The sequence below is a fragment of the Mirounga leonina genome, unplaced genomic scaffold (assembly GCF_011800145.1).
Source record: "Mirounga leonina isolate KUSES-001 unplaced genomic scaffold, KU_Mleo_1.0 Mir_179, whole genome shotgun sequence".
Lineage (NCBI taxonomy): Eukaryota > Metazoa > Chordata > Mammalia > Carnivora > Phocidae > Mirounga > Mirounga leonina.
This window is the reverse complement of record NW_023270466.1, coordinates 4139449-4165142: the sequence shown is the minus strand read 5'-3', so window position 1 is coordinate 4165142 and position 25694 is coordinate 4139449.

Genomic DNA, 25694 nt, shown 5'->3' with positions numbered 1-25694 from the left:
CACTGATGAACCTGAGCAAACCAGTGCCTGTGGCCATGGACACAGCACACCTACAGCAGGTGGACTCAAAGGAACTGGGTGTTTCACTGCCCAGGGGGAGGAATGCCAAGACCACAGGCCTAGAGGGTTGCTTCTAAATATACAGCATGAATTAAAACTACCGAATACATGCTCAAACCTTGGAATTCCCACCTCCAGGCAACAAAGAAAAAACATGGCTTTTCTGTGACTGCTAAAGGTGTTTCTTACCATGTTAGAGTTGACCTGATGGAAAACCAAACCCAAAAGATTGATACGCAGCTGTTCGCTGAATCCGAATACCAGTTAAGTCCACAACCTTGCAAAGCCTCTCGGTGAACATGGGGGCCTTGATCGGAAAGAGGTGGGATTCTCCCAACTGGAACAGTGACATCTAGAGGGAATGAAGACACCAGAGAATCCCATGGAATTCTCACAAAGAAGTAGACCATATTTCACAGACCAGAAAATATTTTATAGATGAGAAAAACTTACAGGTCTCACACTGTAAGAGGCAGAGCCAGAATTCAAGCCAAGAAAGCTCAGCCCAAAGTCCAGGCTCTAAACCGGGGTTCAGCAAACTCTTTCTGGAAGGGTTTTGTGGGCCTCTGCTGCAAGACTATACTCCACCAGTGTGAGCCAAAGCAACTATAGATAACACAGAAACAAATGGGTGTGGCTATGAGCCAATAAAACTTTATTTGTGGACACTGAAATTTGAATTTGATATGATTTCCACAGATTACTAAATATTCTTTTTATTTCTGAAAATAATTTTAAAATGCTAGAATCATTCTTAACTCATGAGCCACACGAAAGCAAGCAATGCTGTAGTTTGCCAACACTTACCCCTAACTATGTTACATCAGCAGAATTGGAACAGATCTTTGAAAATAGGTCCATGATTCCTTGCAAATGTACCCAGGAAAAGCCCTTTCTAGATAAACAGGGCATGGGCTTATCCTCTGGCTAATGAGCAGTAGGACATCATGCTCCCAGGGATGGCAGCACACATCTCGAAACTGTCCACGTAGGCCACATGGTTAGCTGTTCAGAGGACAGAAAGTCAAGTATTTATTTAAAAAGAAATAAAATAAAATAAAAGATCACATTAGAAGGAGGAGTTTGAATGTTTGGGGAAAATACCCATGCTGACGTGAGGCCCGCCGAAATGCGCTTTCTGCCAAGGAACTAAAATACAAAGAGCCAGGCATGTTTACTTTGCATCTTATAAATGATTTATGAGAACATTAATATGGCTACTGGGTATACTTTTGGCTTGTTAGACGTTTTTTTTTGACCAGGGAAAAATTTGTAAACGAAGACCCTGATGTGTTAGCTCAGATTCCAGAGTCAAAGATACGTTTAAGTACTTCGGAGCATGTTTCTCTCTGACCACTCTGCTCCCTGCTGCCATTCTGATGGATGTACGTTTCTCCATGGTCACTAAAACTCCTACATTAATCATATAAAGAAAGACTCCTTGTCTACTACGAATTCCACATCTGCTTTCAAGAAAGGCAGGGAAAGCAGAAATGGGGTGGAAGTGGGGGTCAGAGCAACGTTAGACTTATTCACAGAGGTAAGATACATTCAACCGAAGTGCAGGCAGAATCTCACTGCAGTCTTCATATAAGTAGTGGCTGAGAGTGTTGAACACTTTAGAGAGCCTGCACAAATCCACCCTGTTAAGGTTTATCCCTCAGGGGATACACATATGTTTGTGTCTTCCATCCCCAGGAAGGGCTGCCTTGGGATTTAAGAAAAGACATGAAACTGTGTCTAGAGAGGTAGGTATGTCTTCCATCAATTCTATCCCATTTTTGCTTGATTTCCAAGATAGTCTGTTTGTAAAAGAATTTTGAAGATGCATTCTGGTTGTTTTCTATTTGCTAATTAATAGGGTGGATAGCAGAAAGGAGTGCAAATGGACAGAATGCAGATAAAGGGTGTTGGTTGAGAAATAAAGGTTGACAGGAATTCTTAGGATCAATTCATTTCAAAAGGCTTGAGCACTGAATTTGTACCAGGCATTTGGATGGAGGATGAAGAGACAATAAGGTTTTAAAAGTCCTTATTTTCAGGAAACTAATTAAATGGAGTAAAGTAGAATAAAATATGTACAATAAACAATGGTACTTTAAATCAAGATTGGAAGGAAATACTCCTTTAGTGCGGTAAGAAAAGCACAGACAAGCAGAAAGATCAAAAGATCTCATCTTGCTTTCTGTTCGTTGCATCTGAGATACTTACCGAAGGACAGAGCAACTTGAGGGCCCTTCTGCCTTCCCTCTTCAGGCCCCAGAACCTGAGGATCCATGCACTTCCCCACCCCTTACAAAGGGAATAGAAAATTGCTGGCGACTTTATCAGGAGCCAGATACAAAAGATTGTGAACTTTCAAGGAAGGCAGGGATTGGTACATATGCTCCTTAGGCCAAACTGGACCACTGCCTATTTTTGTATGGTCCATGGGCTAAGAACAGTTCTCACATTGTTGAATGGTTGGGAAAAAATAATAAATAAAAGGAATCAAATTCAAATTTCAGTGTCCATAAGGAAGGCTTATTGGAACACAGACATGCCCATTCATTTATGCATTGTCTCTGCTGCTTTCTTTTTTCTTTTTTAAGATTTTATTTATTTATTTGAGAGAGAGAGAGAGTGTGTGCCCACAAGTGGGGTGGAGGGGTAGAGGGAAAAGCAAACTCCCCAACAAGCAGGGAGCCTGATGGGGCTCCTGGGTGGCTCAGTCAGTTACGCGGCTGCCTTCGGCTCAGGTCATGATCCCAGGGTTCTCTGCTGTCTTCGAGTTGGACAGTTCAACGGAGACCCCATGACCTTTGAAGTCTAACATATTTCCACTCTGGCCCCTCACAGAAGAGGTTCGCCACAGCCCAGGTGAGGAATAAAAAGGCAAAGAAGTGGGGCGCCTGGGTGGCTCAGTCGGTTAAGCGTCTGCCTTCTGCTCAGGTCATGGTTTCAGGGTCCTGGGATCAAGTCCCACATCAGGCTCCCTGATCCCTCTTCCCCCCACCCAGCTCATGCTTTCTCTCTGTCACTACTCTCTCTCTCTCAAATAAATAAATCTTTAAATGAAGTATTTAAAAAAAAATTTTTAATAAAAGTAAAAAGGCAGGGCGCCTGGGTGGCTTAGTTGTTAAGCGTCTGCCTTCAGCTCAGGTCATGATCCCAGGGTCCTGGGATGGAGTCCCACATCAGGCTCCCTGCTCAGCGGGAAGCCTGCTTCTCCCTCTCCCACTCCCCCTGTTTGTGTTCCCTCTCTCACTGTCTCTCTCTCTCTGTTGAAAAATAAATAAAATCATAAATAAATAAATAAATAAATAAATAAATAAATAAATAAATAAAAAGGCAAAGAACTGTGGAGGGGAACAAAGAAGGTGAAGAGCCAGTCCAGGTGACACTGTCATTTCCAGCTGTAAGAATGTGCTTGGGGGGCACCAGGAGAGCCCAGAAGGAATGCCTCATTCCCTCAGAGAGGTCGGGGCAAGATGGAGAGACTAGGAAGCCCACTCACAAATTTATCTATGGGTTGTGTTGTATTGTTCAAATCCAAATTAAAGCACAGACTGAACATTCTTTGGAATTCTCTACATCCTGGAGCAGTGGAAAGGAAGTCTATTTTGTTACAGATCAAAACCTCTCCCAAAAGTACAGTAAGTCCGTGTGTGTTTAAGAGGAAGGGATGGATACGTGGAGAGATAGATACTGCAAATACATTTTGAAAGGTCTACAGTCGGGGGTAGGACTGATGGGGAGGACTGAGGTTTCATTTCTGACCGTACGTACTTCAGGGGTGTTTAAGTATTGTAATAAGCCTTTTTAGTAATTTAATAAAGCAATAAAAATGGAAGAAAGAAAGAAAGAAAGAAAGAAAGAAAGAAAGAAAGAAAGAAAGAAAGAAAGAAAGAAAGAAAGAAGAAAGAAAGAAAGAAAGAAAGAAAGAAAGAAAGAAAGAAAGAAAGAAGAAAGAAAAGAAAAGAAAGAAAAGAAAAGAAAGAAAAAGAAAGAAAGAAAGAAAGAAAGAAAGAAAGAAAGAAAGAAAGAAAGAAAGAAAGAAAGAAAGAAAGAAAAAGAGAAAGAAAGAAAGAAAAAATAATCTCCATTAAATAATTATATCCGCGAGTTTTGTGGGTTCAAAGATTATGGAAATCAGAGTTGACTCTTCAGGAAAAGGAAAGTGGAAGAAACAAATCAGGAAATGCTTTAGGAGGACATGACATTTGCAATAAGCCTTTAAGGATCGATAAGATTTGACAGGGTGAAGAGGGCATCGTCTGCCAAAGAAACATCCAAAGCACAAGGGTGGGGATGCTCTGGCCACAGTGAAGAAAGGGTCTGCCCAGATGGTCTTCAAGCTTCCTGATTTGGGAAATATATTTGCAGGGCTGATTTGGTTGTATGCACAGGGACACACTCCATAAAATAACCAGCTGTAAAGGAACATTTAGCTACTTATTTGCATGGCTTGCAGCTTATAAAAAATGACAAAAGGAGAGAAGGAAGAATATTTCTATCACACTAATATAAATGCTGATGATACTGGACCAAATTTAATTCCAGCCACACTTTCTCAACACTCCACAGTAGAATGACCAAAAGTGGATCAATTCAGTGTCCTCAGTTTCCAAATTAATTAGCAGCCACGCCTTTTTCTGATACAAATGAACTTAAGAAAAGCCAGCTTCCAGGTTTAATGGTTGTTGCTTTGACCTTCCCATCAGTACAATCTACCAGTCATTCTCACCTGATAATAAATGTCACTTCTTGGACCCTGCTCCAGACCTACTGAATTAGTATCTCTGCAGGTGGAGACTGAAAGTCTCTAGTTCTATCACGCTTCCAGGTGATATTTATGGATGAAAATTGGAGAGCCTCAATTCTAGAACGTGCACTGCATACTTCCATGGCATCCATTATTGATGATCCTACTAAGAACAAGTTGAAACGTTTAAAGACGTTGCTTCTAACTTGACCTTTCCAAGCTAGCGGCTTCAGTTTAAGGAATTTAAGGTCATGTTCTTTCTGGTTCATCTGTGCTCCATTAGGGACTTTTTGGACTTAGAATTGACATTTCTTCCTTTCTTTCCCATTCTTCCTCTAGTTTCTGAGAGAGGTAAGAGAAATAACTCTCATAAAGGCTTTAGCACAAGGCCTAACACCTAGAAGATGTCAAAAACTGTTGATTGCTTCCCACAGTTTGATTCATCTCTTAAATCTCTCAGGTTGTCTTAAGGACTCCCAACAGAAATGATCACAGGTCTTTCAGTACAGCTTCAGGGATCCTTGTGAGCACTTTTCCTCCAGGCCAGTGGCTGAAGGCAAGGTACTCAGTGGTGCTGACCTTTAATGGCTCTTTGCCCATTTCCAGGCAGTTAGCCTGGAGCTGCTCTCTGGAGTGGTGGTTCTCAGCCTTTGCTGAATCCTTGACTCCAACAGAATCCAACACCAAGTATAGATCTCAAGCAATGTTAAGTCATTGTGGTTGAAGCAGGGGTGCAAGGGCCGGAGTCCGTGCTCCCCTCCTGGACCAGCTCCCACACTAGGGGCCCAGTTTGGAAACCATCCTTAAGTCTCAGAGTCTCTCGGAGTCTGAGATGGAAGAAATGTGGTTTGAACGTTATAAAAGTGTCAAGAAAAGTGGTGCCTGGGTAGCTCAGTTGGTGAAGCATCTGCCTTCGGCTCAGGTCATGATCCCAGGGTCCTGGGATGGAGTCCCGCAATGGGCTCCCTGCTCAGCAGGGAGCCTGCTTCTCCCTCTGCCTGCTACTCCCCCTCTTGTGCTCTCTCTCTCTGACAATAAATAAATAAAATCTTTTTTAAAAAAGTGTCAAGAAACGACTCTTGATCACTGGAAAGAGCAAAGCCCTGCGGTGAAGGCAAAAACATTTCATTATAAAATGAATATTTAAAATAAAATTAACCTACCCACATTAGTGACAGCTTTGAGAAGAGTTCTGGTTAATTCCGCTGCCCTGATACAATGCCATTACCTACTTGGGACATTTGGAAAGGTGGTAAGTGGAGAGAGAACAGGGGTAGAATCATACAAAGCTAAATGACACAGCAGAGTTACACTATGAGAAGAAAGAGGGTTGCCTTGGAACTGCTTTGCTATAGAATGTAAAGAACTGGGGCTTTCTCCCAAACCACAGGACCTGAGGTTCTGGCTTTTCCACTCCAGGTGGAGCCAGGGCCCTGGGAGAAGGGCAGAGGGGTAAGAAAAGCTAAGAGATAGAAAGAGAAGAGGGAGGAACACAGAAAACCCTGAGAGAGAGAACTTTGGGATGCCCATCAGATGGGGACTCGGCATGGCTCACCAGCCAGAACTTAGGGCGTATCTGTTACCAGCTAATGGCAAGACCTGCTTTCCAGTGAAGAAGTGCACTTTTATATCTCCCCATACTTCCAACACATGACAAAGAAGCTACATAATCAGATTCACTGTCTTTAGCCACCCCTGAGTGCCTTTGGGATAAAGCCCAAATTGCTGCAGGTGACTGAGGAGGCTCCTATTGACTTCTCCAGACCCGCCCCTCACCCTCCACCCCTTCCCCACCATCACCACCCTCCCTTTCACTTCCCACAGCCACACTGTTTCTCCAATGACAGTTCGTTCCCTTCTACATTGATTTACCCAAGTATCAATTGAGCTCCTACCATGTGTCATGTAAGTAGACTATGTGTCACTTACCAAGGAGGCCCCAAATGTCCACCTGGAAGAACCCATTCTGTCTCCCTTCACTCGTGCCATCACATGTCCTCCTGCCTGGATATTTCTTTCCCCCTCTGCTGACCATCTCCTGCTGTCCCTTCAGATGGGAGCTTACAGAGGCTTTCCTTCGCCCTCCTACCCTCCCTGAGCGAGGTAGCTCTTCCTCCACGTGCTCCCACAGCACGCACCCCCTCCCATCTTTGCCCCACGCACACTCCCCATTATTGCTGGGCCAGCTGCCAGTCCTCCTGGCTACACCATGCTGGTGGAAGATCAGCACTGTGCCGGTGATCTGGCCTCCAACAGGGATGTTACCTGAGGAATTCAGCCCTACGGAAAATGAGTCAGTGTGTTCCCAATCCTCCGTAGACCGCACGTTGCATAGGAGACGAGTTCATTCCTCACATGCTATGCATACCCTGGGCATTTGGGTTCAGTTCTCTCAGGCAACCCTCTGGAAGGGCCTGCTACCCACCCCAAGCTCAGTGTCCAGCCACAGCACCTCTCAGCAAATGTTCACTTAATTCAGCTAAATGATGGAGGTCTCCAGGTTTGGGGGCAAGGGGAGGAATCCACTGTGTCCTCAGTAGCATCTACATAAAGTCGGTATCAACAATATCCCCTGCCCAGCTTATGGGACTGAAATTTGCAGGGAAAGTCAGAGCTCGTTTTAAGAGGCTGGAGACACTAAAGAATCAGCCATTCTTTCAGCACCAGAGGTGCATTGTTCCTGTAGGTTCCAACACATAGAACAACTTCTCACCTTGCCTTCCTTCACTGTCAGCATTTACTCGCTGACTGCTTTTATTACATTCCCCTGCAGGTGCCTCTGTTTCTAATTAGAGCCAGGGGCTGACCCCCTGAGAGCTGATAACAATTTTGCCCCTAGACATACCTTACTGGCTAACTGGAAAAGGCAGGTTAATGGTGTCTGCACGGAAGGTATATTATTAGCAGTGAGTCTGTGAAGCAAATTCCCCGTGACTCTAATCTTCGGAATGCTGACTCCTGAGGTCAGTAATTGGGCACCACAGAATTCACCAGAGCAGCAGGCCTCAGCCTGTCTTCAGACCTCTTTGAAACTCAGTTCCTGAGGTCAGGGAAATAATTGCTTCATTTGAAGGGGGTGAAAAGAGATGAAGGGAGAAGAAACAACCTTCATTATTTCTTCAGTTTATCAATGCACCATGTTCTCAATATCCCGGTCTAATTAAAATAACACAGGCTGCTTGAGAAACTCAATCATCTCCACGGTGATTCTTGTCAGTTCGCTCCTCTTGCCAGCTCAGAGATGCCTAATGGCAGATAAGCCTGGAGTCTGGGACTCCTTCACTTAGTCATTAATTCAGCAACCAGGGTGCCACGATGCTCATTAACGTCCTTTGCCCCTGTTATATTAAAAGCTTTAATTAACAGGGAGGATATTTTAATGTCAGTGCTTTGCAACTTTCCAAAGAAAAATGCCAATGTAATCAACTTGAACTCTTGACCACCACTCCTAATGCAAATCTGCTGTCTTCTCAACCAGCCTGACCTTGGGCTCAGTCCACATTCCAGATACACTGACCATGAGAATCTGGGCACCTGGTATGGGCTTGCCCGGAAGGGCTCAAACATGGAATCCTTCAGAGGATCTCTCTGAAGTTTGGCCACTGTATTGGGACTCTGGTAATCTGAGAAAAGTTCCAGGCAAGATCCAGAGATCCACTTTTTATGTTCATGATAAAGGCAAGAGGGGCAAAGAGGAAGAGGGGGTTGTTGCTCTTCTTTTGCCTAAAGCCCCATAACTCCTGTGGGCCAGACTTAATTCCACCTCACAAATAAAGAGAAAAATGAGCACAAAAGAGATATGAAAGGAATACACCAAAATTTACACTCCAGGCAAGAAAGGAGGGGGGGAAAAGTGAAGAAGGAAGGAAGGAAGGAAGGAAAGAGAGAGAGAGAGAAAGAAAGAAAAAAAGACAAGGCAAGACAACACAAGACAAGACAACACAAGACAAGACAACACAAGACAAGACAACACAAGACTCAACTCCATGCACCGTGGCAGCATCAGTACCAGGTTCCCTGGCTGAGTGAGGCATGCCCACTAAGGGAGATCCTGGAGGGTATCCAATCCATCCTGGCATCCCTCACAGAGGACCCGCTGCAGACAGGAGGAGGCAACCACTGGCCTGCTTACCATGGAGACCTGAGGCATGGATCTTTAATCTCCATGGCTTTGGGTTTCATCCTTCAATACCCACATGAGCCCCCACCTCTGATTTGGCACTTGGCTCAAGACTCTTCCACTCCCTACACCGTTACTCTTAGAGCTGGGCCAACTGCCTCCTGGGACTCAGGTTCCTTCCAGTATCTGACCCAGAATCTGCCAGTCCGGCTGCTGAAATGGCCCTTTTGACCTGCTTTGTTGACAAACCATTAGCCTTGGTTAGGGCATACGATCTCAATGGCTTTTAGAGGCAGTCAGCCTCCTTAAGTGGTGGGGAAATAATTTAAAGATGACATGAAAGACAGGGCAGTGGATATAAACCAATACCACTTGAAGTAAGAAAACATTTTAAAACAAATTACAATTTCTCTCCCTGCACCCTAGGATGCCAACATTAAAATGATATTAAAATAATTTTAAAGACCATTTTAAATTTCCCTCTCCTGTTGATCTTAATTGCAAGGAAGATGCAAGTATTCCTTTTGCTTCTCAGGCCAAGCAGAAAAGTACTAGAAAGGAATATATCAAAGCTCAGAGACTGGAATTTTAAAAATGAGATTCAGATGTGTCTATAAATCTGACAAGAGAGATGCAAGGAGACCCTTCAAGCTGGTGTGGGCAAAACATGTCTGGAATTCGGTCTGTGACCTCACCTGGCCACTTTCTTCATTAAATCTGCTGCTTTGGGGCACACATGGGTCTGGGGTCAGCCGGCATGTTTTCATCCCACAGACACCGTGCAATATTGTTTGCTCGCCTTGGGGCTGCCCAGCATTCTGCCTCCTGCTCAAGTGTCATGACTCAGCCAAACTCAAGAGGCAGGAAACTGAGCTGGATGGATCACTGGTTTGATCTCAAGTGACAAATCCCTTGTTGTGACTTCTTTCAGAGGCAGGAGATTGTTGAGGGAGGGAGGAGGCAGAAGCAGGAAAAGGGCAGGAGCTGAGGACTCACCAAGATGGCTCCTGCTCTCCCATCCCACCTGCATGTCTACACATCTGTCCTGCTCCTGATGCTGCCTCATGTCTACATATCTATCCAGAGAGAACATTTTAAAAATGCCCAGGAGTGAAGCACAGGGAGGTGCCATGGAAGAAATTGCAGGGATTCTGGAGCCAAATAACTCTAGGTTCAGTGCCCTCATTCCCTAGGTTAGGCAAGACTTAGCGTTCTGTGTCTTGGTTTTCACATCTGTGAAATGGGGATACTAATACTTAAGTGTCACAGTTGTGATGAGGAATGAATACAAGAGCATATGCAAAATGCCTCACACAATTGATCCCTTATTAATAAGTACCAGATCCTATTGCTTTCCTTTTCTAGATCATCTGCTACAGACTAGCCAACTTAGTGCAGCAAGTAAAGGGAAGATCTGAGAAACATAATTTTGTTCTCTTAACAAGGAGGGCAACACAGACAAGATGAAAGACAATGAAATCAAGGCTCTTGAACGTGGGAATCCCTCACAGCAAGAAGAGATATTTATGATGAAAAAGGAGACTCAGGTGGCACTGGCCCTTTTACTTCAAAAATCATTAAATACTTGTCCAACCCAGTGACCCAACTAAGGGACTGACATGATCACAATCTGTTGAATTCATTTTCCCAAAGACCCACGTAGTCATGGAAGTACCTTATGGTTACCTTATGGATGACCTTGTTTAACAGGTTTATTTATTTAATAATCTAGCCCACACACTTACCCTACTCAAGTCCCAAGAATCCCCTTTCCTGGCTCCTAGTTTGCCACCATGTCTCGAAGACCAGCTCTCCCACTTTCTTTCTGGAGTGAAGACTTTTGCCATAAGGCCCTGAAAGAGAGGCAAGGAGAGAGAGAAAAAGAAAGAGAGAAAGCCCTCCTTCTATGACCCAGCCTCCCCTCCCATGACAAAGAGCACTTTCTCCCATAAGGATTGACATTGAGGACCTCCACTCCCTTACTGCTTCCTCCCTTGAAGATCAACAACACCTAATGATTGTTGATAATACTTGTCCGACCACAGTATGTTAAGGAATGGTCATTTTCACATACACCAACATGTAGACCAATTTGTTGCTACAGATCTTTCTGCTGCACAAAGTGGACGATACACTCCTCAACTCCATAAACATCCAGAAGTCCTCACCACATCAGGTCTGAGTCTTTTAGAACACAATCACCCACAAAGAATGCACACAATTTTATAAGAACAGACAACAGTTCGCAGCACGCACACACACACACACACACACACCCTAATTCTCCCAAAGAAACCCAGCTAAAATATGCAATATGTGTTGCCAAAAACAAAACAAACAAATACAAATGAAAACCTCATTCTGTTGACTCCCTAGTTTTTTGCAGCAGTGGTTAGGTATTTGCTTATTGATTCATTGCTTATTCACTCATTCATTCAACAACTGGTCATTAGTGACAGGCGCTGTTCTGAGAACCAGGGACACTGCCTATCCTCACAGAGCTTAAAATTAATAGCCCACTGTGATCCTTTCCCAGAACTAAATACATGGGTAGATGTATACATTCACTTAAAGAAAAAAAATTACAAGCATGTTTCAAAGGCTTGAATTGAAATCTTGAATTCTATTGACATAATTACTTATCCACTTATGCCCATTTGGGCTTTAAAAACACATGAAGGAGATATATTCTGGATATATACTGGATATATATTACCTTATCCAACACCTGCCAGTTCTTGTGACACTGCTTTCTCTTCCGTGTTTTCACAGACCACCCATTCAATGATCAGTTGCATTCTTAGCCAGGATTTACCTTTTTATTTTAAAACAAAAATGTTTACCCTTCCTAATCTAGCACATCCCCAAGCCTTCACAGAATATGTCTGTGTTTGTATATTAGAATGTTCATAAAAGGGGTGCTTGAATGGCTCTGTCAGTTAAGCATACTCTTGATTTTGGCTCAGGTCATGATCTCAGGGTTGTGAGATCGAGCCCCCATCGGACTCCATGCCCAGCTTGGGGTTCTCTCTCTCCCTCTGACTGTCCCCCCTCTCTAAAAAATAAAATAAAATAAAGTGTTCATAAGAGCAATTAGCATTCCTAGTATAATGTCTTCTGGCACTCCAGGTTCACAATCTCCGTTTACCAGTGAATGTACCTAAGGATGTAGATGCTAACATTCTGTAGGGTCTTTATTTAGTTTTGCTTTAGTGACTGACACTATGCTGAGATGGTCATCCTCACGGTCCACTTTACTTCCCACAGCAGCCCCAAAAAGTCATTTCTTCACAGATGAAGACGCTGAGGCTCACTGAGTGGCCAGCCCTCCATCCAGGTAGTTGATGGCAGAGCCAGAAGTTAGCCTCAGGATTGAAAACTGAGAGCTAAAGCCCAAGGAGAGAGCCTGCCCTTGACCGAGGGGGAGGAGAAAACATGGGCCTTTGAACTGCAGTCATGTCTAGATTTTTAGAGGCCTTTCCAAGATATGTCAGAATTTTTCCTGGGTTTCCTTTTCAGATAAATGCTCCAGTGTTGACTCCTCTGTGTCTGAGCTGGCTCAACTAAAAGCATATTTATTTCTGTGGGAATGGTAGAACGTGGAGTGGGGGAGGTTCTTTCTCTGCACAGCTGTCTCTAATCTCAGAAGTTCAAATCTCCAAAGCTGATAGATCATCATTCAAGTTGGTGGGTCCAACAGAAAGACATAAGCTCTCTCATGATTGTTGGGATTTGGTACCAGCACAAACAACTTTTTAGATGAAAATAAACTATAAAAGAATCTTTCAGTGAGTCAAAAAAAAAAAAACTGAGCTTACATCCTCTTCTTCCTGCTGTAGTTCAAGAGCAGAACTTTGAAGATTTCTTGCCTGAAACAATCCTCAGAGTGGTCCTTTAAGCAAAGTCATCCAATCGGTGCTCAAAACAAACTCTGTGAAGACCTTGCATCCTAGATTGAGTATTAAAATATAAATATAATTAATTAAAGTTGCACAACATTGTCTTGTGTGACTGGCAGATGATATTTGGTGACAGAATACACCCCTACTTCTGGAAATTAAAATCCTGTCAGGAGTATTAATTTTTTCACAACCTTTTTCTGTCCTAAAATGCCTGAGGGATAAGACACACTCCTGCAGTCACAGCAGTGACCCTAGGCATGATTTAGGGTTGAGTAGGGAATTGGGTGTCCCATAAAGGTGTTACAGGCTCTGCAATATCACAATCTTGTCAGGGAGAGAACGTAACCCATTTACAGGGCTTTAAAAAGCCCCACAGGTGATTAGGGTGCGCCCACTCATCTTCTCCAGCATTTTTCCCCTCCTGTCTTTGTGTAAAAATATAAAGTAAAAATACCCACTCTCCCCAAAACAACCAAACACCAAGAAGCTACTGAGGCCTCTATAACTTAGAACAGATACCTGACATAATCATTTATTCAGCCAAGCTATGCTTACTGGGAAAGGCAAACACACACACACACACACACCAAACAAAAAAAACAAAAACAAACTCATCTTGTCCATTAAAGAATATAATAGATACATCCTAGTACCTTTGGACAGTAATTAGTATGGTCCTACACATGTTACCAAACCTAAAAATAAATTCACTATTTGTTTTTTAGTGATTAAAGCTTATTATTTATCAAGCCAGTTTAGCAGCCTTTACTAAGAATATACACATTTTTCTCCTTTTCACTAGTACTTTAAAAAATTTTCCCTTATATGACTTCTCTATCATTTAACCAAATTTGCATATAAAACTATTAGACAAAAGTGAAATATTTTACTCACACTATTTTCTTAGATTATCCCTAAACACAATAAACATAAATGGCCCAGATTTTTTTCTAGAATCCGAACATAAAATAAACCATCTATTGCTTAATGACTTTCATTTAAAGAACTTGCAAATAGATTTATTCTGTTCCCATCCTCCTCTCATTCTCATCTGGAAAAATAAAAGCAAATGATTTTTTTTAAATAAAATATTGATCTTTGTTGCATTCATGCTGCTGAGGATACAACACACAGTCAGCAAAAACCCCTGGGATGTGAATAGTTGAATTTAAGTCAAGTAAGTAATTAAGGTTGGCAGAGTTTTCCCAAATTCGAAGCTTGACTTAGACCTTTCATTTCTGAAGAGCTGTACTTCCTGCTTCATCTTAATTCTTAAGCCATTGCTAGAACAGAAATTAGAGATGTCTGCAGGAGAATTTCATTCAAGGCCAAGTAACACAGCTTTGGACTTGCCTCATTGTCTGTGTGCTTGGAGCTGCACAACCAGGGAGGAAGCATGGGATCCACTCATGTGTTCGTCATTGAGAGGAAAACTGGTTCCATATGCCCACACGTACTCACACACACCTCATTTTGTGTCTTAATTTCAGGCAAGCAACAGCCTATATTGAAGTCAAGGAAATGGCAATCTGTTCCTACTTAAACCTACTTACAAGAGAAAAATACATTTGGATGACCTATTCAAAAGGTGCTTTAACTTTATTCCAAATGGCCAGCAGGAGAGCTTGCTCAAAATGAGCTGATTTTCTACCTTCTTAAAGAATTTGAGCTATCAATACTCTTAACTATAAGATTCATTTTAATCAAGTGTCCAAATCAATCTGCAAGAAGATTTCCCTGCCTTCTCCTTGGTTTTCAAAAAAATCATGTGTCCAAATAGGGTAAAAGCATCAAGTTGAGATCCCTGTGGATATTCAGGAATGAGAGGAAATGGGAGGGTGCTGGGGGCTAAGAATGCCATTCAGTAGAAAGGAAAAGGGATTCTGATATAAGTAGTGGAAGTCGCATAACAATTTGGGATACAGGTTCTTAGGTTCTTACACACACACACACACACACACATACATGCACACACACACACACACCCTTGCTTCAGCAAAGCTGCCATAGTATTCTCCCCAGCATTTTCATTCCCATAGCTTTCATGCTGGGCCAAGTTATGTGGACTGATTTCATCTACTTCAAGCCCATGTATCTGATTCGCACAGGTTCACAAAGGTTTTGCCAATTTTCCTATGGAATTAACAAGTCAGTTGCCCTACAGTGATTCAATATCCCACTGCCCTGAGCCCACCAGCATCTTGGAGGGCACTGAGAGCCTTTGCCTTCAGTCCACCCCAAACTACTCCAGCCCTACCATTGACAAACATGTTCTGTCAGTGTCAGCGGTGCATTACTTGGGAGAGCTGGGAACATCCCATTGTTCAATGTCACTGTACTGCAGTCCCAAATTGAGTTCTCCAGGCTGTTACTTTTTCCAGGTTTACTTATGGCTCTATCAGCATGAGAAGTACACAGTGTTAAAAAGAGCCAGGCTGCACACACACCGAGGCCACTCTCACATCCCAAATGGCCTGTGGCAGAGTCAACAACAGGCCAAAAGATGCATAAGAGCAAAGACATTTTTCTTCCCTGGATCCCCCTTCTGTTTGTGAAGTTGGAAACACAGTTGCTGGCTCAGCGGGAAGAGGTGGCAATTATCCCATCCACCTGTGTCCTAAATCTGCTACCCTGGTGATGACCCCTTGACGTCTCCATGGACACAATTTCCCATCTCTCAAATTCACCTCTTCCAGGAGACCTTATGTGGATGAAGGCTGAAATCAGGAATCAGTTTCTGACTTCAGGAATGCAATGTTCTCTTTCAAACTGTTTCCAAGACAAGGGAGCAATGCCAGTTATGAATCTGAGTACATGGGTCCAACAATTCTCTTCAAAAAGACAAAATAACAATTTTCAGTCCGGCAAGAATGCATGCCTTCAGCTCAAGTGATTGATGAAAATGCGTTACTGTTCCACACAGAACAAAATAAACATATTTTTAAAGATGAAGTAAACTGAAATCCCTGCTAGAAGCTTATTTTCAGAAACCCTTTTAACAAAATTGCTGTGGATTCACATTATAAAGCTAGTATTAATTATTTAATTAATATATTATTGCTAATAACTTTAATCGTGTTTAAGAGGCTCCTCAAAATTATTATTCATGCTTCATCTCACTACTTTTTCTCCACTAAAATTGAATACCAAGATGGCAATGGTAAAATTAAAACATCCTAATGAGAAGCTACAAAATAACTGCACCTCATGGCCAGAACCCACCTCAATTCTTTTTATATTCAAATACAATTTAATTTTAGATGTCTGGTTTTAATTGTGTATTTCCCCTAAAGGGAAAATTTTCATTAAGTAATAGGATACTGACAAATAAAACTTTTTTTCTCGGCTCTAGACTGATTTGGTAAACTAAAAGGGGAGCAGAGGAGCAACTCCCTGGGTCTCAGGTGAGAGGAAGTGTGGCAAAAGCATTAAGAGACAGCTGGGGTGGAATATTGCTACTGTGTGACTTTAGACCAGTTGCTAAACTTCTCTGTTATTCAGTTTCCTAATCTATAAAGTGGAAATAATAATAGTAAGATCTCTTTCATGGAATTTTTGTGAGGATTTAAGAAATTAATGTGTGCAAAGTTCTTAGAACAGGAAACACATAGTAAACACAGATTCAATATTAGTTGCTTTTGTAACTTAATGGAATTTTCAACCACTCACGGGACTTTTTCATTTGACTGTACCTCAAAATCAATACATCTAGAAAGGTATTGCTCTTTTCTTCAGAGCAGCTCCTCCTCCCAACTTCCTTGGAAATAAAACTCCAGGCAGTGGTGCCATTATCTGATAAACCACAGAAGTGCCACCAACGTATTTGATCCCTCCTGCCCCCACTCTCTCCTGCCATCCACACCGTCACCAAAGACTCTTGATTCTTCCTTCAAAACCAGTCACCCATCATCTCCTCTCCATTCCAGCCGTGATATTGTGATATATGGTCTTTGTCCCTGGTTCCCTGATTCCAGGCACAAAGCTCTTAAAACTCTTAGAATTACCTGAGTGATGGGGCAAGAGGAGCATTTTTGTTATTCATAATTAGCCCCTTTCAACCATACCTGAGTTTATGGTAATGAGCTGACTCTTGGAAGATGGGAGGGGGGAGTGTTGCCAGATAAGTGATGCTTGTGAAAAATGGGTTAGAACGTTAGTCCCACCACCTCCAACCTCAGGGGAGGGGAAAAGAGCTGGGGATTGCGTTAACCGTGGCCAATGTTTTAATCAACCATGTCTATGTAATGGAACCTCCTTAAAAACCCAAACAAAAGATTTAGAGAGCTTCCAGGTTGGTGAATGGACTCATGTGCTGAGAGGGTCATGCATCCCAGGGACAGAAGTTCCCGCATTTGGGATGCTTCCAGACCTCACCCTATTTTCATCTGGCCATTCATTTGTATCCTTTATAATATCCTTTAAAGTAAACTGGTAATAGTAAAGTATTTTCCTGAGTTATGTGACCTGTTATAGCAAAGTATCAAACTTAAGCAGGGGGTCAGGGTACCCTCAATTTGTAGCCAAGGCAGAGAATGGGGGTAACCGGGGGACCCACTGCTTGCAAATTAGTGTTTGAAGGGGACAGTCTTGTGGATTAGTGTCAGAACTGAATTAAATTGTAGGACATCCTGGGGCGTTGGGTGGTGCAGTTGGTTAAACATCTGACTTTTGGTTTCAGCTCAGGTCATGATCTCAGGGTTGGGGGATCAAGCCCCACATGAATCCATGTTGAGTACAGAGTCTGCTTGAGGTTCTCTCTTCCTCTCCCTCTGTCCCTCCTTCTCATGCTCTATCTCTCTCTCTCTCTCTCAAATAAATAAATCTTTAAAAAAAATTGTGTGACACCCAGTTGGCAGACACAGAACCAGAGAATTGCTCGGTGTGGAAAACCTGCACATTTGGTGTCAGAAGTGTTGTGAGCAGAGAAGCAGTTTTCCTTTACAGCCTCAGCATTCCAACAGACACTCTTGTGACTTCCAACTTCAGTGTCACCACAGCCTTTGGCTAGCACCCCACCCTCCACCGGCAGAAGTACTCTCTTCCACTCTGTCAGGAGGACACTATCAGCTGCATCTTCTTGAAACACTGCTGCCATGGAGTCCCCCTCCCTCCCAAGCCGGGACCCTCCCCGGTTGTTCCCATACCATCTTCCAAGCACTGCTCTCACCACTCGTCCACGTCAACCTACTGGGAATGGGCTGCTCGCTGGTCCCTGTGCTGGGTGGTACTTCCAGTGCAAGAAGCAGAGCCTCACTCAAGGTTGCCCCAGTGGATGGGGGCATGTGTCGGGGAACACAGAGGCCAAGACATCGTTAGTCTCAGCCATCATGCAGCTTGGCCTCCCTCAAAGGATTGCCAGAGAAAATACAACAGGGAGACATGCTTAGGCTAAAAAAATCACTTGTGGCTTATCTGAAGTTCAAATTTAATTGGGTGTCTGGTTTTATTTTGTTTTGCTGTTGGTTGTTGTTGTTACTGTTTTGTTTTTATGTCTGCTAAATCTGGCAGTCTTACCTCACACACAACCAGGAAGACATCAAGGGTCTTAGGTTTACAATGGCAGCTGGCTTGTAGCAACCAGAGATCGCAACGTTCAGTGCCACTAGGGGCGGGGGGGGTGGGCAGTGGTGGTGATGTGAATATGTGCCACAGGGCCTGTGTAGGATGATATATGGCGACTGACACTGACCTCAAGTGTTGAGATATCGCCCCAGCGAGCAGTGGAAACTGTTACAAACTCATGTGCACTGCACCATCCTCCAACTAATGCAACGAGCTGCTCTTCACTTCCATCTAATATTTCCACTATAGACGTGACAGAAATACTCAAAAAAATCCCAAATGTTTGAGAGTTTTCTATTTGAAAACTTTTGCTATGTCAATGTTAACAACTAATTTACTAAGAGCATTGTTCTGGCAACCCTGTGTAGACGGACAGAAAAAATTTTTAAAAAAAAGGTGCACTGTCCATGCCAGCTGGCCTGCAGGCCACCACCTGCTGCCTCTGCTCAATAGCAATTCTAGAAGTCAGTCCTCAATCAGGAAGAGGTGTCCATTGCCTCAGCCAAGGGCCACCTACGGTGGTTCAGCTGCAGTTCTGCTCTTAACCAATGGACTCCCTTGGTCCATCTGATTTGAACTCTCTGAAAGAGAGGATCTGATTGGGTTGCCTAGTCACCTCTCTGAAGGAGAGAATCTGATTGGGTTGGTTGGTCACCTTGCAGCATGCAGCACTCTTCCTTGGTCATTGGCCAGCCTAGAGAGGGGAACTCTTTAGTTTAATCAGCTGTAGTTTGGGAGGAGAGTTACAAGGTCCAGACCCCTCACATCCCTCTCGCACTATGAACACCAGTCACACTGACCTTCTTCTAGTGCCTCTTTCTGCTGTCTCCTGTCCCACCACAGAGCTCTCTTACATCCCTTCCTATGGTTAGGACTCCTCCCCCTTCTCCCCAAAGGAACAATTTCACACATTTCAGATCTCAGCTCAAGTGTCACTTCCACGAGAAATCCTTCTCTGGCCTTTCGGAATAGGTCAGAGACCACCACTGCACGATGCTATGCCACCTTATCCCCAGTGATGGTAATCAAATCATTGACTTACTGGTACTGTGCAGACATCAGTCAATAGAACACAGACCCCATCAGAATGGACTCTGGAACAAGAAACTGGAAGTTTCCTGTTGTGCCAGGAATTGACCGTTGAGTGCTAACTCGTGGTGGGGAGCAGTCCTGGAGGTACTGGAGACAGATCTGAGGGGCCTGGGCCACAGGGGAGGGGGCACTCAAGGGGCTCAAGGCAGCAGCTCTACTAATGTTTTAATGATCTATTGTTGTGTAACAAACCTCCCCAAAACTTAATAACTTAACACAACCATTATTCTTATTTTGCAATCCAGGCTAGTTTCCTCTGGGTGGTTTTCCTGCTCCTTGTGGTATTCACTGGGGTAAGAATGCCCAAGATGAGATGACTTCTTCAATCACATTTGATGTCTTAGCTGGGAAGGCTGAAGAGCTGGGACCTGGCTGAACATCGTTCTCTCCATGTGGCCTCTCCGCACTGCTAGCTTGGTTTCCTCACAGCACTGTGGTCTCAGGATATCGGGCTTCTTCTGTGGCGGATAACATCAAAAGGGTAGAAGCAAAAGCCATCAGTTCTGTTAAGGCCTTGGCTCAAAAGCCTCATAGCATCCCTTCCGAGCATTCTCCTGGTCAAAGCAAGTTCCAAGACTAGCCTAATTCAGGGAAGAGAAAAGACTTCCCCTTTTGATGGGTGAAAAAGCATCAGTATATGCAGAGGGAAGGAAAGGATGGTGGCCATCTGAGGAAATGTCCATGTGGATGCATTTAAATATCTTAAGATGGACACAGGGGTATATTTGCTAGTGGCTGAACATCAGCCAAGTACATGCCTTTCATTTAAGTGATTGTTGCAATTTTACATTTGTTTGTGATTTATTTGATGAGAGTCTCTATGATGGCAGGAACTTGACTGCATTTGCTCTTGTGTCAGGCCCAATGTCTGTCACACTGCAATATTTGCGAAGTATCTGTTGAATGAATGAATGAATGAATGAATGAATGAATGTCCCTTTTAAGAAACAGCAACCACAAGCATCGCTGAACTTCTTCAGTGACTGAAATGCTTCAACCTTTGTGTAGTGAACATTTGATGAAGGTTTTTTAAAGGTAGAAAAACAGAAAGGGTAGTGTCAGAGTTCTCCCTGGCAGAAGAACTAGTTTGCTTAAAGGCACTAAAATGCATATTTTGGCACCAGTACCAGGTGTCTGTGGGAGGCAGGATGGAGAAAACTGAAAGGAGAAAGAAAGATTTAATACAATAAGTTCCTCCCTCCCCTGTTTTAGGGATGTTCTTAACACCCAGCACAGATTCCCTACAACTGATAAGACCATCAATAAGAGCAGCCACCCACCACGAGGACTTGATTAGCCACCTCCCAGGAAGGCTCTCCCCAGGCAAGAACGAATGCCTTCTTCCAGCTTGGAATGTGAAGTGTGAGGTAAAGGTTTTACTTGGGTAGCAGCCTGGGGTAAAGAGAAAAACAGGAATCAGAAAAACCCAGTTCCCTTCCAGTTCTGCCACACTCTAAAAAATAACCCAACATCTGCAGAGGGCTCAGCTACCTCAGATCTCAGACACTCCTGACCACCTTCATGAAGTCACGCTGTGCCCATTATAGGTATGACAATGCCACCCTTCCATACTCTTTGTCCCCGTCGGTAATGCCCATCTCCCTGCTGGTCCAGCCTTGATCGTCTAGGATGCATCATTAATTCTACCACTCCTGAATCTAGGTCCTCCTGGAAACCAGCTTTGGCTTCGTTCCTCTAATCCCTGCTTCCAGGCTCTCACCTCTCTGCTCCTGAAGATTTCCGACTCTTCTTACGTCATGACAGCAGACGCTGATGGTTGTCTTCCCGGAAGGCAGAGGTAGACACACCACTTACCATGAAGCCATTGAAGCTTAAGCTCCCAGGCCACTCACTTGGCTGGGCTCCTTTCCAAAGTCAGGAAAAAGAGAGATCTCACCTTCAACGTTACCTGTGTGTGTAAGATATTTTCACCACAACTGGTGTGACTACGGTCATTTTCTACCTCAGTTTTCTTCGCTCACATTTCCCCTCATGTTGCACTTCTTCTGCCAGCAACTGATTTAGTCATGCACGTGTGATGCAGTTCTGGCCAATGGATAGGAAGAAAGGTCTAAGGAGCATCTGGGGAAAGGTTTACTCCTTTGATTAAAGGGGAAAGGGGGAAGCCACTCGGGTGAGATGCCCTATCCTTGTCATGTGGATATTGTTAAGTTTGGGTGTGATGTCTGGAACTTTAGCAGTCATCTTGTGACCATGAAGAGAGCCAGCCTCAGAACAAGCCATCAGAGAACAGCAGAAGGAAAAGGGTCAACCCTGGCCCTACATCCAAACTTCTAAATGAAGTCATATTGCATATGACTCAAGGCTAGGTGCCAGCTAAAAACAATACAACTGCATGTCTTGTTTTAGCTTTGGCCTATGTAAAATCCATATACATTTGTCTTCATTTTGAAAGATGTCAGTGCTAATTTAGCCAATTGTCTATTACAGTGGAAATAGAACCTCTTCTACTTTTCTCTTTTTAAGTAGAATTGAGTAGAATCAAGTTTTCTATTACATGCATCCCAAACCATCTGAACCAATACACACACTCTCATAGCTTTCCATTATCTCCAGCAAATCTCTTTTAAAGTGATTTGGAAGTTTCTCTGCAGTCTTGCCCTAACCTATGCATCCTACCATATTTCCCAGGTCTCCCAACCACACACTCCCTAATCTTAATGAGACACACACCATGTGTTCTTCTTCCCTCATTATTATTCTCACAATCCCCCATCTAGTTTGCCCTCCCCTTTGTCCTTAGGGTGCCATACCCAACTCAAGCTGTGAAAGTCCACATGAAGCCTTCTCTGATTAAATCAGCTTACTCATGTCTCTCTTCTATGTATTTCTATAACTTCTATAGCTTTTTATCTTATAATATGGTATATAATTTTCATTATGCTAAATGGTAAAAAAAATCATCCCATCTCTGTTGGTCTTATCTCATTCATTGCATCCTCATGAAGCAAAGACCAATTCTTATATATATTTTCTATCTCTAAAGATACAGTAAGAATTCTATAAACATTTATCCAAACTCCACCATCTGAGACATACTTTGGAATTAAAATTACTTACAATATCAACAATACATCTCAATTACATACCTGTCAATGATGCATTCAGTATTGCTTGAAAAAATCCTCAGACAGTGTTAAAGGATCAGCCCATCCCATGACCTGAAGAAGGCTGATGTTAAAAACCAAGCACAACCCCAAGGACTTTGCAAATGAATAAAAATGAAGAGCAACATTCGGTCTGAAACTTAATTCTTTCCATTTACATATAAATGAATATGGCTTTTTCCTGATGAATTATTATCAATACTTGCTTTAAGAGCTACTTAAAATGCCTTTAAAATAATCATCTACTTCTCATTGCTGTAATAGACAATTAGCTAAATTAGTGCTGACATCTTTCAAAATGAAGACAAATGTATATGGATTTTACATTGGCCAAAGCTAAAACAAGACATGCAGTTGTATTGTTTTTAGCTGGCACCTAGTCTTGAGTCATGGCCAATATATAATGCTTATGTATTATTTTTTATGTCACTGAAACATGATTTTGTATTTGGCTTTATGGTGGTATACTTGCAAACATTCCTCCTATCTGTAGACTTCAAGTGTGCAGGTTTCTCTCTTCTGAGCTCTGAGGCAAGAAATCTGCTTGCTTTGGCTTGTGGATCACACCCCAATCTCCCTGCCCCCTCCCCCCGCCACCCCCCACTCCCCACCAGCCCTACATCCCCTTCCTTCCTCCCCACCCCCACCTCTATGCCCTTGACATAGAGAGCTGCTCCACACCCACTACAACACTTAAGGAATGCTTACTGATACACATTTACATATATTTATTCATTCATTAATAGCTATTTAGGGACTCCGTGATAAGCAGATTGATTTGATCCTTGTTATCATGAATATTACTGTCTAGTTTAGTGAGCATTATTAAATAATCACAAAAATAAATAGATACAGTTAAACTGATTTTCACTCAAATCTAAGATGCTCCTGACCCATTTACATGGCTCATTAGCTCTACTGCACAATTGTCATTGCCTCTCATCCTTATTTTATGCAATGAATATCCATGATGAAGACTCTGGGGGGACAGTGGAGTCCTACGGAGAGAAGAGCAGATCCCACTCTACAGACTCAATCTTCAGAAAACCCAGTTTCTAGCTTTGAGAAGTCCCTCTTTTTTTTTTTTTTTTTTTTTACCTAAACAGACTGTAATCTGGGTATGCCGTCTCTTCACACTACATTGACTTGTTCTCATTCTAGGTTTAAAAGAGATGAATTAATTAGAACGAGTTACATTATGCTGTGGTCACAAACACTTTTAAAATATCAGTAGCTAAAAGCAACAAAGGCTGATTTCTCAGTCATGTTACATGTCCTTCCCATGGAACATGCTCTCTTTTTGTCATCCTCACTCAAGAGCCCAACCTGCAGGAGGCTTTGTCTCTGAGAAAAGAAGGAAGCATGGAGGTGAGCCCAACAAGGAAGTGGTCTAGCTTGCAACACCTATCATTTCACTCACAACCCTTTGGCCAGAGCTGATTAGAAGACTCCACCCAAGCACAGAGAGGGACAGGAGACTTAGCCTTTCATGTGCTTGGAATGAAAAAAGAAGTGGGTGTTAGTAGTGCTAATGATTGCCTCCGTGTGTTTCACAGGACCAAAGTCACCTGAAAGAAAGTCTCATGTCAGACCAGGAGCAGCAGATCCCTTGGTATCACTGGTCTTCCAGTGATGGTGTCTTCAGTCAGATAACATCCTACCTCTCTTCACTTTCACTCTGTGGTACGATGCTTCTCCAAGAAGTTGATACACATTTGAAAAATTAAAACCAAATATATTTGAAAGGTTCTTCTGAACAGAAGACATCCATGAGAATTATGCATGATTGGTATATATTTCTTGAAGATCCTTGGGGGTTAAGGTCATTGAGAACATATATAGATCAAATGGTAGAGGAAGCCAGTGCCCACATCCCAGCCTGTAAGAGATGCACACAGGATTGAGTTCCCATCTGTACCAAAAAAAGTGATGGAATCCCAACTCTTGTCCTTCTAGGAACTGAAGGATGCAACCTCTGACTACATAACACAGAGAAGGCAGTTACTGGCTTGTTTATTTTGAAAAGATAGTCTGTCACAAGCCTAACTCCAGCCCCACTGGCCGTGTTTTGTTCACCAAACCAACAGTGCCTTTGGAAACTCTAGAACTGTGCTGTTCAATCTGGCAGCCACCAGCCACATGCAGGGCTTTAAATTTTGATTTTTTTAATTATAAATTAAATACAATGTAAAAATCAGTTCCTTGGTTGCACTAGCCACATTTCAAGGGCTCAATAGGCACATGTGACTGGTGGCTACCGTGATTCTACAACACAAATATAGGATATTCCCATCATCAGAAAGTTCTGTTGAATAGTCCTAGTCTAGAAAACCTAGAGCAGAACACGATCTAGGATGTGCTCTTATCAAAAGAATAGAACTTGAATCTGATCAAGTCTCTGTGATTTATAGGAAATGCAAAGAAGGGAAAAACATGCTGTCTACACCACAGAGATACAATCAGAAAAATTCAGAGTGTGGGAAATTTGATGGAACAAATGATACAGTTTCTTAAAAGGAAGGTTTCAAGAAAAAAAAACAAGGAAACCTATAAATACTTGTCAGATATATCAAACAATGAAAATATGTGAAATTTATTGGAATAAATTCAAATAAAAACCTATAAAAGTATATATAATAAGTATGAGACAATAATTGATAAATAATAATTGATAATAAGATATTTAATAATTGATATTAAGGAGTGACTTTAAAAAGCCCTTATCTTTTAAGAATGCATAATGAAATATTTACAGAAGAAATGATATAACCTCTGGGCTTTGTTTCTAAATAATTTAGGATGAGGGGATGGATGGGCATGTAGAGAAAATAAGATTGGTTATAGGGTGATGGCTGTGGCTCTGGCTGACAGATCCATGGGCATTAATTTTATTATTCTGACTACTTTTGCATTTATTAAAACTTTTCAGTAGAGAAGAGTTAAAAAAAAAATCGCAGTAAGGCAGGACCAGGAGAAGAGAGCTATGGGAAATAAAGATAGTCTCTGAATTCTCTCTCCAAACACTTAGTAGGCATTGCCCTTGACTTTGGCCTTTTCAGGCAGTCATTGTAGAAGGCCTGCTTCAC